This window comes from Netta rufina (genome assembly GCF_964035555.1).
Source record: "Netta rufina genome assembly, chromosome: 2".
In the NCBI taxonomy this organism is placed as follows: domain Eukaryota; kingdom Metazoa; phylum Chordata; class Aves; order Anseriformes; family Anatidae; genus Netta; species Netta rufina.
The window spans coordinates 140,712,572-140,728,171 of record NC_140124.1 but is presented as its reverse complement, the minus strand read 5'-3'; positions in this window follow the sequence as shown (position 1 = coordinate 140,728,171).

The window sequence follows — 15,600 nt, the reverse complement described above, 5'->3', positions numbered from 1 at the left end:
AGTAAAAGTGTGTGATTGTAGATGCTTTAGGAGTCAAATTCTGCTTACTGTCCCTAATTTCTGAGCCGTATTATCTCATCACCTATTGACTCCAAGGACATCAGGGCCTCCATGTGCTGTGTGCTGCACAGATTGATAACTTCAGTCCTCTCTGAAGGGTGGCAACCCTTCTCTCTTGGAAATCTATCGGAGTTTTGTCACTCATTGCAGCAACTCATAGATACCCACAACAAGCTAAGTGGACAGAAGGCCTGAAAAAGGACTACACCACCAAAGTACATTTTGAGCTTAGGCAAAAAGTCTTTTCCTGATCCATCCAGTGCCATCCTCTCTGTCATACGGGTTTTCACCCACATTTTTAACTGTCAGTCTGCATCACCAGTCCCTGATGCAAACCTCCTCTTTTAGAATCAGACAAGAAATAGTTTTCCTCAAAGAGGTTATCTGAGGTGTCTTTTCTCTTAAGTGTCTATGTTAGGAACTGCTTCAGGGTTTTCTTATACAGAATTGGAGTTTGATGAGTTACTCTCTGAGCTAGTCAGCAGACAGACATTTATCCATGCCATTTAGATTATATTTCCTTGTCCTTATTTTGTTCATTTTGCATGCAGCATTTCAGGATAATCAGCTTTATTTGTTTGTTTTTGTGGCGGTTTGTGCAGAATTCTATAAGTCACATTTCTTTGTTGGTGAAATATTGAGCAGGTGCAGATGTGGCTCATCTGCAAAATGTGCATTTTATACTGGGCAGAGAGGAAAAATAGTACTGTTTGCCTTCTTTCCAGGAGGAGGAGATGGGAATAAAGAAGAAAGTTACTGATGTAGCTGAAGCTGGAAGGCATGGATTTGGGCATGCTTCATCTTGAACATGGTAGTCATGTTTTGACATTCTCTGATTTTAATAAAAAATTCACTTTGCTATTCTAAGTGATCCTGCAGAGTGACAAAGCAACTGAAGAAAGTATTGAAAACTCAGTTATTTTTAGTTGCCACAGAGAGTGAATATGCAAAGGTTTGTACTCCCAAATGACTGCCTGGATCCTGAGCACCACCTTTCCTTCTCTGTGAAACGGTGAAACCAGGGATGTGCAGTGGAGGTAGCTTAAGGATGGAAGTGTTTGTTACTGGGAAGAGGCCAAATGTTCGCACTGCTGCCTTCATATAGACAAAATCTGCAGCTCGTTGTTCCCAGCAAGAATGTATATGTGTGCCTTGCAGATTTTATCCCAGAACATATATTGAAGTGAGCTTGGCGCTTCGCTCATCTGCAACTGATGTATAAGTTTATGATGTGAAGAAGCACAACGGCACTCTAGCAGATGGGACTAAAAATACCCATGCCAGAAAATCAGCATGTGAAATAAGTTTAAATAAGACAAGTATATAATTTGGAGGCAAATATGTACCTCTCAGTACTCCCTGCTTAATTAACTCTGAAAGCAAAAGATGGTGCATAACACATGCGCTGTCCTGAGATAGCTGATGCAATTCAGCCATTTCTAGAGCTTTCAAGATTTCTTGTAGTACAAAAAGATCCTGTTGACAAAACCCTCAGCTACACGTTGTTTTTAACTTCACCAAGTGTACATTCAGTTCACTTTCATGTAACACTTAAGTGACTTAGGCAATTCAGTAAACTTTTAACAAATTCTGGATGTTGTTTGGGTTTTGAACTTGGCTTTTTATACCTGGTTACCAGAATAAATTAATCTAGATGCAAAAAACTCCTGAAAATTTATCTTAGGACAGAGTTTAAGTAGTAGGTGGATTCTCAGAAGAATCTAAAACCATCTGAAGGTTGTCACTTAGAAAGGAATAAACAACTTACCCAGATACAGAAAACAATTTTTAGCTGTGACAAATTTGTCTTGCCTTTTTTTTTTTTTTTTTCCAAAGAGCAGAAATTTTTTATATGATAAAAATGTATTTCTCAGCCCCCAATCCTTAACCCTGTAGCTTTTGCCTGAAGGAACATATGTAATTTCTGCTAACCATACTCAGACCTTAATTTCATGAAGAAAAATAATTTTAATGCATCAGCAGATTACTTTCTTTAGCTGAAACATGTTTTACAAATAAAATTGTTATATAGTCTTCTGAAAACAAAACCAAAACCAGAAACAAATCAACAACAAAAAAACATTTTTACCTGGAAGAATAAAAAAGGAGTGCTGGAACTATCCTCAATGTCTTTTTGAAATGACTGTAAAGCGTGCATTTGGATACCAACCACCAGTCTGAAGGCTTCCAGGAGAGATGTTAAGAATATTCTCTTGGCATCTATGGCAATACGTATAAATCATGTCTCATATCTGACTTTGATAAAATGATTTAATTAGCAATTAATTCTATTAAAGCACCATTCCATTTTTTTCAGTGAATTACCTATTACTAACGTGAAGTCATTACATTTTTCAGGGAGAATCTATTTATAAGTACACATAAAGCAAAATAATTGAAAATGTAATTAAATAGAGACCAGATTCTTAAATGACAGATACTTAGTCCCTAGATTAAGCAAAATAAGTGGGCAATGCTTCTCATAGCTTTCCCAAACAGTCCCACATTACCATTCTGGCAGCGACATTCCATACTGCAGCTGCATCATCCTCTGTCAGAAAGTAATATCTCAGACCTACACGGGGTGTTGTGGCTGAGTGCACACCAGGGCTTGTGTGGCTCCTCAGGAGAGGCAGTGATTTGGGGAGATGGTGGCTGAGAGTGATGGAGTCAAGGAGACGTTAGCTGGGAAGCCATCCCATGGGGACACAGCACCAGGTGGTGGTGTGTAGGAGCTCTGCCCACCTCCCAGGGCACTGTCCTCATCTTTGGCCCTTTCCTGCCTCGTGGCTTTGGTGGTGTAAGGAAAGGTATTTAGGATGTTCAGCCCCACTCATATGCTTTGTTTCTCCATATTTCTGTTGCCTGTACACATACACTGAACACTTAATGAAGTAAAAAAGACCATTTAGAACAGGGCCAACTTTTTCCAACCAGATGCTCTTAGCTGGTCCATCATAAGCTGTGCAAATCTGCTGCCTTCCAGAAGTGCTGCTTGAGGCTTAACGTGGCAATGTTGTCCAAAATGTCATACGCGCCTCTCAAATTTCCGCAGAGAAAAAATTTTCCATAAATGACATAATGATACTGCTGAACCAGTTACTAACTCTATGTTTGCTGTCACTGCAGTGTCCCTGGCCATGATATCACTCCACTGCCATGTCCCTGCAGAGCATCTGTGCACATCACTATGTGGGACGTATAAAGTGGAATGAGCATAACATCACTTCACTCCAGTGTAAGTGACTTCCTAAATTATGCTCCTTGTGATGTTTGTGTGTGTATAATCAAAGATGAAGGAATAGTTGTAGCATGTCCCCAAAATGGTACCACCATCCAGAATGCCCTGTATGTTCAGCTGGTTCCCTGTTTTGTGCACATAAACTGCTGTGCATTTATGGACTTCTGTTCATATAAACTTACAGTAAACAATTCTCTTCCTCCCCAGCTAATCTGACATTAATTTCATTGACTGTCTCAGCCTGATGTGGAGCAGTACTGCAGATTTCCTCTTAAGTATACACAGCTCACAAGGCAGAGCTGAGTGCTCCATCCCATTCCCAGCATGGAGCATAGTGCATGCTTCAGGGCATCAGTTTCTGTTCCTGGCAGAGGCTGAGGCTGCAACCACACAATAAAACCAGGGTTAAGCCCACCACATACGACAGGAAAAATGGAGCCCAGAAAAGCCAACTAAAATCCTCCTAGCATATGTGTGCCTGCTTCTTATTGATTGACTAAACTTTGTGAGGTACCTAACAGGTATAGGGAAAGAGGCTCAGAGCCTGAACCTGAGCCTGCATGCACTCAGGAGCCTCTAAGCTTTTTGGGAAAAGCAGTTCCCAATATCCCAGTACAGAGCAGAGCCCTATTTCAGAGACCCCACTGAAATAAAGCTGAAACTTTCAAAGTAATCTGCTAGTTCTCAAATGATCCACTACAGAAAAATGAACAGGTAGCCCAACGATCTCTGCATTTTGTCAGAACAACCTCTAAATTGTTTGTGACTTCTTAGGATTGCTCTTTACAGTGCAGATATTGTCCCTAAAAAATGTAATGTTCCTTGCTACTGGTAGGCATCCTCTTGTACCAAGACCTTGTTCTGCACGTCACAGAAGTAAATGTACCAGTGGAAGAAATTTTGAGTCAATGAATGGATTTATGGAATTAGAAGAAATATTGGATGGTGGTTGAAGTACCATTGTTTGAGCATTTCTACTGCTCAGAGTGAGTGGCAGCAGCAAATGTTTAGGTTTTCATTCTGAGCTCATTTAGAGCACCCAGTAACTGAAAAATAAAATCTTCACTGAGAAAAATATACACTTGTCATTGCTGAATTAGAAGCTGGCAATAACAACACTAGCAGATGTGTTTTATTATTATTATTATTATTATTTATTTATTTATTTATTTATTTTAATACACATCTGTCTTCTCTGTGATTAATTTGCTACCTGAAAAAAATGTCAACATGAAATTTTCTGGATTAAAAAAAAAATAAAAATCACCCATTCCAATACTAAATGATAGTGTTGTCATGTCTTCTTAAGCAGAGTAACATTCTCCTTCAGATCATAGGCATGAACATCATTGTAAAGATTAACAAGGATGATGACAATTACACCAAAAACAAAATTTGCTTGAATCATTTGTTACTTTAAAAATATCACATAAGTAAATGTAGGCAGCTCAATGGCTGCAATGAAATAACTCTGACTTTATATTAATATAGAAGTGGTAGAGGAGAATTAACATTATTCTGTTAGTCAATGATGCGGGCTTTTTTTTATCTCCATCTTGCCTCATTAGTCTTAATTTCACTAAATAAATTGCAACTAGAAAGCTACACATCAGTAACACTGCATAAAGATCACAAAAGCGTAACCTTCAAATTGTTGTATTAAATTGGTAATGGCATTGGAATGATGACATAACATTAAAATATGCAGGTGTACTTATTTTTCATTGGGGGGAGGGAGTAGAAAAGCAAAACAGAATGATATTTTGTGAAATGTACTGGTGCTATCAGTTGATTACAGATCTGGAAGTCTAATGCAGAGATAAATGAGCAAAACATAAGGGCACGAGTAAGGCTGGAAAGGATGTTCCTTTCTACAACATATTGATCATATCAGCAATCACACAAATTGCATTCTTCTCCCCTTGTTCATATTCTCCCCTTCTCCCTTCTCATTTCTGCCCAGCCGAGGTGTCTCCAGCTACCACAGACATTGCCATGTACCATCAGATAAGCTCAGGTGAGACTTTGGAAGGAGCAGATTTTGATACTGTAGGATCACCACTGCCACAGAACCAGCAGACTCTCTCCTTTTCTGTAAGCATTAAGTGCACTTACTAGCCATGCAGATCCAGTGTAGGTCACTTCTCTGCAGCACATAAAGGTGCTCCTGGCTATCTGATGCATCTTCTCCAAGTAGTCTGTTTTTCTAGTGCTTTGCATCCCTGGTGATGCACATGGAGATCTTCACACCTGGCTTCTGCCTGACCTCAATATTCCATGTTGTGCTAGAGGGCTGTGCTTTGTTATCCATGAAAGCTGCATTGTTTTTGTCAATTGAGATTTATCATCTATGAGAAGACCGTGACAGTTAAGATAGATGTCCTGTGGGACTTTTTTTTTTTTTTTTTGGCATAAAAGGCCAGTGTGACAGTTTGCCAGGTGACTGAGGCTGTTAGTTCCTCACAACATAAGGTAATGTTTACTTCAATTTTAAAATTCCTGACTGCAGAACTGCAGAATACCCATTTAGCACTCTGAATGTCCTTGACAAGAATTTAAAAGCACAGTAAAGAAATGTTTCATCCAGACAAAGTAACACCAGCAGAACTATTTCATAGCTATTTAAAACTTCAGCTAGATTTATTCCCTTCTTGGTATGATTTGGTCTTTTACTACCACAACCCACCAGGTATGTAAAAACCAATTTTCAAGCACAAGTATTGTTTTTTTTTTTTTTTTTTTTTTTTTTTTTTTTTTTTTTTCTGATTAAGGACATAATTTAGGATTCCTCAAGGAAAAAGAGAGATCTTTGCTCTGTGAGGAGGATAAGAGCTCATTCAGGCACTTGGTCACACTGGCAGGGGATGCTTTTGAGGCCTCAGGCATGTCTCAGTCTCTTGCATCACTGGTTAAATGAATCTTTTGGTTTTATAGCCTCCAAATCTCCTCCAGCTATTCAAACAATGATAATCATTCTGACACACGATTACAAGAATGTTTTTACACTAAGCAAAAGAGATCTCCAGTATGAATGTGATCTTTAAAGATACTTAAATCTGTTTCCTGAAATCTCTGACATTGAAATATTTTTGTCAAATCAAGGTAGGATCTCTGGTTGGGACTCAGTTTCCTAAACATGGATGTCTAATGCCATTTTAGATGTTTTAGGGTGTAACACCTGGCTGTTTTTCTAGACAGTTGGAGTTTTGCTGACAGATTTGCAAGTCTGACATGGATGTCTCAGAGGCATCCTGGTAGGAACATTAGGTGTCTGCATTTAGATATTTGAATGATTCATTCTGTCCTTTCTCTTAACATCATTTTTAAAGTTATTTGAACAGAACTGTAAAGTTCTGCAGGTCTGTATTTCTACTCTCTTGCTCCTTATGATATTATTCCTTTTTACTTTCAGAATACCTCTCTGTGAAGGGTAAAAATCTGGTTGTAGTTGTCCAGTTGAATTGTAACTGGAGAATATCTACAGTTTCCTTCCCTTATAGCATGCACTCTCCTTAACAGCATAAAACACAGGTACCTCTCCTTGGAAGAAGAAATGATTCATTTTTAAATATGAAAAAATTCCAATTAAAATAACTTTTTAAGTGTCCAAGAGGTTTGAAAGAATCATAGCCTACCATCTAATTAAATGGTTTAACTCAACTATTTCTAACAAGTGTCTGAGAGGTTTGAAAGAGTCATAGCTTACCATCTAATTAAATACACAATTATAATTCCTGGAAATTTCTACAGAAAGTTTTTTTCTGAATCCTTAGTTATTCCTCTGGCTTCTTGACATCATGTTGCAGACAATATCTAAAGAAGCATGGTTCAAAATGAAGAATTCAAGGAGAGTGTCTTAAATTTTTCTTGAAGTTTATTTCTACCTTGCAAGTCTAGAAATCCAGTCCTGCCATTTATAAAGACTGAGTGCAACAGCAACTTGTCTTCAGACAATACTCACATAACACCATGGTCTCAAGATCTGCTTTTCTTAGCAGCCATTTTCCACAATAAATGAATTTATTCTCAGAACAGATAGACATCCAGAATACACTTGAAGAGAAGAATGATGCACCCACTTGACTACCTCTCCTTTCTAGTTATTAAACACTGTTCTTTAAGTTAAATTCACGATTTGAAAGTCAGGCTACTTTTTTTTCAGTAACTGGTGTTAGAATGGACCCTGGAGACACAAGTTAAACTGAGCCATTTTTTTTGCAGCCAAATTTACAAACAGAATATATTAGAATGTACTGGCATTTGGCATTACCTCCAGACTAGTAAAATAGAAAGTGTTTGCATTTCTAGAAATACATATATCATCCTTGCAATACCTGCATGCTTAAAAGGAACAGCAATATTCATGATGCAACATTATCTGTAACAAACTACATTCATAATTCATACTACACAAGAATCATTTTTCAAAATTTTCTTACATATTCTTGTCCCAAACAAGCTACAAGATGCATACATGTTTTCAGTATATCTTGATTAAATCACCATTTGTCCATATTTATAGAAAATTTTAGAACAAGCTTCAGCGTGGCCTTGAAAGTAGGTTTTACGTGGTACTGGTATATCAAAATATGTGTTCATAATTAAAAGCAGCAATTTTCAATTTTGGTTACAAGAAAACAAAATCAAGAGCTAAGGATGTAAGCAGAAAAAATATCATTAAACAGCAATGTAATTCATTTCATATGAAATTTAATCTGTAGGCCCATATCCAAAAGCGACTTAAACACGTAGGTAGGTAAAGCTTATACATATGTTGACAGCTATACATAAGTTTGAAGACCTTCCCTAATTGGCAACATCCATTCACATTTCCAGAACTATGTCTCTATATCTGCACACAAAATTCATGCACTCATTTTTGTTGAAATAGCAAATAATGTAAATTTATAGTTGTATGTGACTTTGAGAGTATTGGTCACTGTTCTTATTAGCTGCCTCTGTGTTCTGCAGAATAAGGAAATCCCTGAGGTTCAGATATGAATGATGAATAAATATAACCATAGAGAGCAAGGTAGTCAGGCAATTGCCCTCCTTTACTCATTCACTTAGCCATCTTTTAGAGTGGGACATGGATGATGAAGTAGATCAGGAAAACAAATCCTATATTTGCTCTGAGGAATTTATGGTCTCAACAGATGAGCAACAGGCAGTGAGTAAGATAAATCCTTGGTCAATTAAATATATTCACTAAAAAGCTGTAAAACAGGTTTAATTCAGCTATTTCTTACACTTATTTCTAGGACTCCAGAAGAACTGACACATGCCTCTTTCACCATCGAGCTGGTCTCTTACTCAAAACAATGTTTTTTAGATACTGGATCTAAATAGATTGAGTTCAGCAGAAAGATCTGACCTGTAGCAGCTTCTCAGAGGAGAAGTAAAAACGTTCTTCCTTAATCACTGTAAAGTCATATTCCACATATGAGGGAAGCATGGAAGAAGCAGGGAGGACAGTAACAGGGAAAACCAGTGAGACTTGAGGAGGAGAAAGCAAGATATGAGGAAGAGAAAAAGAAACCTCCCTGCTCTAGATCAAGCATGGATGTTTTGGAGATTACTGACAAGGAAGCAGGCTAGTACTTTTTAAACAAGATTGTTACACTAATCCCATTGAAAATCAATGACAACTGCTTGCTTAGTGTGGGATTAACCTAAATGCACCTGTGTGTGACAGAGCCAACATAAGCAACCATTTCAGTCAACAGAGTTTACTGCAAGGTTCACCTCATCCTAAAGAAAATGCCTACATTTGGCCAGATGAATCACATTTTAATCTCTGTTGACTGTGTGGAATTGATCTACCCGGCTACAGTGGTATCAAAGACAGATGGTTCAAACATAGACATCTATGTTGCCTATCTCCACATTTAGTCAGATGAATGCCAAATCTGACTGCATTGGATCCACTTGAATAATTGCAATGAAACAGATTACTTTTGATGTTGAGTGTTAGAGCAAGTCAGGGAAAAAAAAAAAAAAAAAAAAAAAAAGGACTGAAACAGAGGATGAGAAATTTGGAGTGGGAAAAAGAAGAGTTGGCAGCAGTGCTCTGAACAGAATGAACATACACAAGTGAGGAGAAACATCTGGAGGCCAGAGGAACATCTTGTACTAATCCGTAGATTACATTTAACATGCTAAATAGACACAACATCATTTTTCAAACTCAATTAATGTTATGAATAAAATTAGATTTTCTCCTGAATGCTCATGGTCTTGATGCCTGAAGTATGTTCCTAAATTTAGACTTTGCCATAGATGTTGTACTTGTTAGGTTATTTAATTAATGGTGTTAGGGCAGAGTAAAGAAGCAACCTCATAATAACCTAAGTATGAGAGCCAAGGTCTTTTCTCCCCACACTCCAACTTCTAACCATTTTCGGAAGCGATTCACTCTAAGCCCAGATGTTGCCTCATGAAGCAATGTTAGCATCCCTTACTCACATTGAATCAGTTAGCACCTGTTCCCAATGGGAGACATATGTTCCCTACGCCTTTGGTTTCACACTTGCAGAGTTATCTTTTGCTTTTTTCTCTTCCACCATAAAAAAGCGTATCATTTCTGGTTAGCTATAAGTTGTCTTTCTATTCCAAGATCTCAACATTTATTAAAGCATTATTAAAAGTGTTATGGGACCCATATGAGGAAGGAAAGGACATGATAGATTTGTAGCAATGGACAACACCCTCTCAATTTGAAGCTGATTTTTGAATTTGAAGTTATGTTTTAACAGACAAGAAAGATATACATATATATGTGGATATAGAAAGTTTTATCTGTTCTGAGGTAAATTGAAGAAATTCTTTCATGGTCACAAGTACCCTTTGATTTCTCCTGTCATCCAAAAATAGGAATGAAATTGCTCCTGATTTAAAAATATAACAAGAAAACTGATGAAAAAGCAAATCAGTAGTTAAAAAGATGACAGTATTTCTCCAAGACTGCAAAGCAATGCAAGTCAAACAGTGCACATTCTCCCTCTTTTTCATCACTTCACAAAACAGGCAGAAAACTCGGTTGCTAGTGTAATCATATGTTTTATTACCTTCTGATGCTCAGATACCAAAGAGGTGATTACATTGTAAACAGAGGGATAGCCAAATTCCTATGTTATGTGCACCAAAACAGAGGGATACTCATCTCCTTGTTTCCTCCTCAAAATTATCCTGATTTTTTGATTAGATGTAAAGAATCCATCATTCAAAATACACAGATATTTTAACTCCTCTGATGGCATTACCCTTTCTTTCTATCTCTGCTTAAAGAAAACAAAGTAATTCTATATTAATAGAATGTTGTGGTTTAAAAAATTAACTCTATCCTACCTGAAACCAGGACATAGAATTAATAAATTAATAAAACTAACCATAAATGTTTAAAATATTCCTTTCTCATTCTAAATTTATTTTTATAAAACCATGGTATATGCTCTTTATTAATGCTTTGAAATTATAGCCATGGGTATTTTTCTCCCTGTAGAGTTATGCCTTTGAACATGAAAAAATTGTTGGTCTCTCTGTTCATTTTTTATTTTCCATGTTAATTAAAAACTTGCCCAGATGGCACTGTACAAATGTCTTTCATGAAGATTTCTGGCTTTGAAATGTAGCTACCACCTCAAAAATACAGCATTTCCGGCTGCTTGGGAAAATAGCTCTCCATGGTTCATTTTATGTATAGTATTGCAGGGAGGAGAGAATGTCACTTGGAGTAAAAGGAGAATTTTTCTCCAGATTTCATGAAAATCTCTATATAACTATATGTGTGTGCATATATTTTGTATATATGTATACATATATGTATAAATTCATATGCATATATATACATAGATGCTTCAGAAGAACAGCAGAAAAACTCATATTAACTTAATTTATCTTCTACTCATAATCCTCAGCCAGGTGGTTAATGAGAGCAGAAAATAGTGGCATCAATGCATTTCACATCTCATGAGGGACATGATTAAACCAGTTTAAATCCCCACCCAAGAAGTGCCAGAAAACCAGATGTTCTTACTAGGTCTGATTTCCCCGTTCACAAGAGCTCTGAAAAAGTGTACTAGCAAACAAATGTTTATTCAAGGAAAGACATCAAAGTAGCACACTTAGATCACAGTGAGGGCAAATCACCCTCCCAGCTCATCCACCTCCAAGTGCCCCTCATCCAGGAGAAGGCATCTTTTAGCAGGGAACCTGCATCATCATCAACCTGCCAGCTCAGCCTCTGTGCCTCCCAGCTCGGGGATTCCCATTGGCTCTCGTATCACTGTGGTCCTCTCCTGCTGTCCTGCTGTCCTACACACTGACACTCCGGTTTTGATTGCACTTGAGGAGGCCTCACACTAATGTATTCCTCACCAAAGGGCCTGCTACTCGTCACTGTATCTTACACTGAAATCCCTGTCGATACGGAAAGAGCATTCAGGGCTATGTATCGGAGACCTGCTTGCACAGGGACAAGGTCTTTGCCACATGTTAAAATCACCTTTTCTTTTTCAAGAGACATCCTTCCTGCAGACCCAACCTGTCTGTGGTGTCTCCTCAGACGTTACCAGAGGTCATTATTCAATGTAAACCAAGGCCTCTGTGGTTCCGCTTTGTGCTTTTCATCAACAGTGGGATAGAGACCTCTTTGCTTTCTTGAATGGATAGATAAACATGCATATTTAGCTATTACAAATAAATATTGATTCTCCATAAATAATGTATTACGAGCTCTTCAACTGCTCCAGTAAGCGACTGCTTTTTTTCATAGTGTGCCCACAGTTCTGTCTGCATGTAGCAGATTTTACTATCATTGCAGTTCTGTTGCATACATAACATAGTAACCAGATAAAAATGACACTGACGTGTCAAGAGCAGAAAACTCTAAAACATTTTTTCCAGCAGCATGTGACTCACAAAGAATTCTTCTGTTTGTGAAAGAGCCAACACTGTGTGCTATGCCTATTTGAATTTATGGCTTCAAAACTTGCTGCAATTAAAAGCTGTAGGAGAGTTGGTTTAATATACAGGATGATGTCATATTTCCTTCCATGCCTCCCAACTAAAGAAAAACAAAACCATCAGGCCAAGTTTCATCTTTCTCCATTGATTACAGATATCTTCATTAAGCTCAGTCTTAAGAAGAGGTGTTACTCTCTCCTCTAATTTGCTGTCAAAGGAGTATAGCAAATAGAAAGTCCTTAGGAACACGAACGGTGGCTATGTGACAAGAAAAAGAACATTAACAGCCTTAACCATATCTGATGAATTAAATGTTTACTTCTGTGTGAGTGTTTGGTCTGCAATGCCTGCCACTTATCAATAGAAGTCTTGTCTAAAAACCTCAAGCTGCATTCTCAAAATTCAGGGGACAGGCTGGACCTTTAAAGGTTTGACTGTTCAAAGAGATGAAATATTTTTCTCTCTAGTTTCACTCTGATCACACCCACTTGGAAAGCAAACAGGATCAAATCTTAGCATTGGACTTCAGAAAGGAAAACACCAAGATAGATGGGCTAGCTCATACACGTGGCCTCATGAAAGACTGTTCCTTGCATTTTATTTTCTAGTACTTTCTTCAATCTGTTTTTCAATATTTGAGTGGAAAACTTTAGAAAAGAAAAAAACCTTTAGAAAAGTCTACCAGAGCTATCAGAGCCTGTATTGCTATAATGAGACTTGTATTTCCCCTTTTGTTCATCTAACCTATGTTGTAGGCTGTTGTATCCCGCCATTTTTTTCTGTTCCTTGCAGAAAACATCCTACAAGGAAATATTACTACTAGAGGATGGGGAGGGGCAATCAGAAATCCTGATCTATTTTAAGTTGATTACAAAAATATTAGTGATTTCAATGGGGACAGTACAAAACACACAGGCAAGGCTTTGCTCCATACATAAATTCAACCTGATACTCAGCTTATGGACCCAGGAGAGAGATGAAGAGAAAGAGGAGGAAAGCTCTACTTTGTCCCCTCCTGAATCTGGGATGTTCTGGAAGGTGAAGGGGCCTCCTGAATCTGGGATGTTCTGGAAGGTGAAGGGGCCTCGGATGCTATTTAAGGCACAAATGTCACCATCAGCAGCCTGCAGAGAGCATAGCACTGTTCTGAGTCCCCACGGAGATACACTGCCAGCATATCTTTGATGCTATGATGTATGAGGTCAATACAGATCTATGGCTCTCTTCCTCTGTGTCAATGGCTCTATCCCCAAACTGGGTATGTAGATTTTAGTTCCCTCATTAGTCACCCCTTGCCCACTTCATTTGACTAAAAGGGGTGGAATGGGGACCAAAACTTGAGTCCCTATTCTTTCACCTTAATTTTGGTGCTAATGTGTTGTCTGGCTTGTAACAAATCACACAAACTCCTCTTGTTTCAGCTTCTTCACCTATAAAATGAGAATAACGATTTCAGCTTTTTTATGTAGTTTGAAACAAGTGGACATAAAGCATTGCCAAGAAGGGGTGGTTTTATTAGTCTTTTAAATTTGGTCCTTTTAATACAGACTCATGCAATAAATTATCAGTATTGTCCCTCCAATGTGAACACATCTTCATTGTTGTTAAAAATACTCCTCAACACTTTGCTGATAATAGAGAATCTCTGTCTACTATTCCTGATAATTTCTATAAAACCTCATTCTGTCACCAGCAATACATATTTTACTGAAGACTGTGTCCTTGTCTTGTCAGAAACTGCAGCCTTCACTTTCTTCTTTCGCCCATAGTTTTATGTGTACCACACCAGACACGAGTAATTTTTGTTTTCAGATCTAGCATAGAGAAAAATCACCAGTTTATGGGACAAGCTATTATTTCATCATATTATGTCATACTCCCCTTTTTTTCTGCACCATCATATGTCCTTTAAATTCCTTCCTTAGAAGATGTTTGGTGATTTCTTTATTCCTCCCCTAAGCAGTCTTTGATTTTCAGGTTAGCTTCCCTGCAGGGTAGCCTATTATCCTATTATCTTTTACATTCCACCATTCCATAATTCTTGTTTTGCAGTCTGTCCTGGACATGTGGTGGACTACAAGTCCTAGATCTAATGTATGATTGCTGGAGGTGGATCGCTTTTTCCTTTTAAGTGGGCAGGAGGATGATGAGAACAACGATCCAGCAAAGCTCCTGGCAAAGGCAATGACAGGAATCAGTAGTGTGTGTGACATCTGGTACTCATGGTGGCAACAGAGCAGTCAGGGTTGCAGCCTCTGATCTGAGGGGTGGCCAGGGGAGAAACATGTCCTTAATTCCCCAGATGTGACCATGGTTGGAGATAAATAGAGAGTTGGGTTCTTGCAGCTGTGCCTGAAAGCACAGTGCTGATATTTCCCCATCAGTGGGCAGACGCTTACAGAGACACATGGCAGTCCTGTGCCCATGGCAGGGAGGAGCTGCTGGGGCTCCTGCCAAGGCTCCTTCACAGGATACCCCACAACTCAGCTCTCAGCCGTATGGAGGCATTTAGTGAGTGTAGGAGGCATCTCTACCACCTTGGCATTCAACTGCTTAGGCACCTAGAGTGGTGTCCGCGTGACCAGCAATAGGCAGGCAGCCTGCTTCGGATATAACAGGATTCAGCTCAGATACATCCCGCTGTGCAGCCTGAGCCCAGACTGCTGGGAAAGAGCTGTGAGAAAGTCTGTGAGATGCTAGAAAAATGAAAGCACAGTCAAGGGGTGTTGAGGCAGGGATTTGCAGTTGCTCAAGGACTCAGGAGGGAAAATGGAGGAGTATAAGCTCCTGAAGGAGGAGAGCGGGGAGGCTTCTCAGAATCAGTGTCAAAGCCTGGGGTCTGTCAGGTCACCAGCTCGAGCCAGTGGCATGGGCAGCATGGGCTCAGCGAGAGCTGGATCTGGCCCTTCCCCTCCTGCTGCCCCACCAGAGGCTCCACGGGTGCTGCTCTGGGAAGCTGAGCTCAGCCTGACAGCTCGTTAAATCCTACTGTGTGTGTTAGCCCTTAAGTAATTGCTTTACACTTCTAAGTTGCATTTCTCTTACTTGCAGAGTCCCTGTGTTGAGCTGGAAATCTCCAAACAAGCTGACCCCAAAAATGGGGCTGTAACAACCAAGCCTTGTTTTCCAAGTGGTCAACAGGCCCGCTCTTACACCACTGCTCTTCCAGCTGACCCTACTCTGTCCTAACACCACAGATTAACTTCTTTTATTCGTGCTCAGGAGCTGTACTTATCCAGACTGCGGTTTCACATACCCAGACATAGGAAGCAGAAGCATTTAGCAAGGATTTAATCTCCACTTGACAATTCTGGTGCATCATTATCACACATATT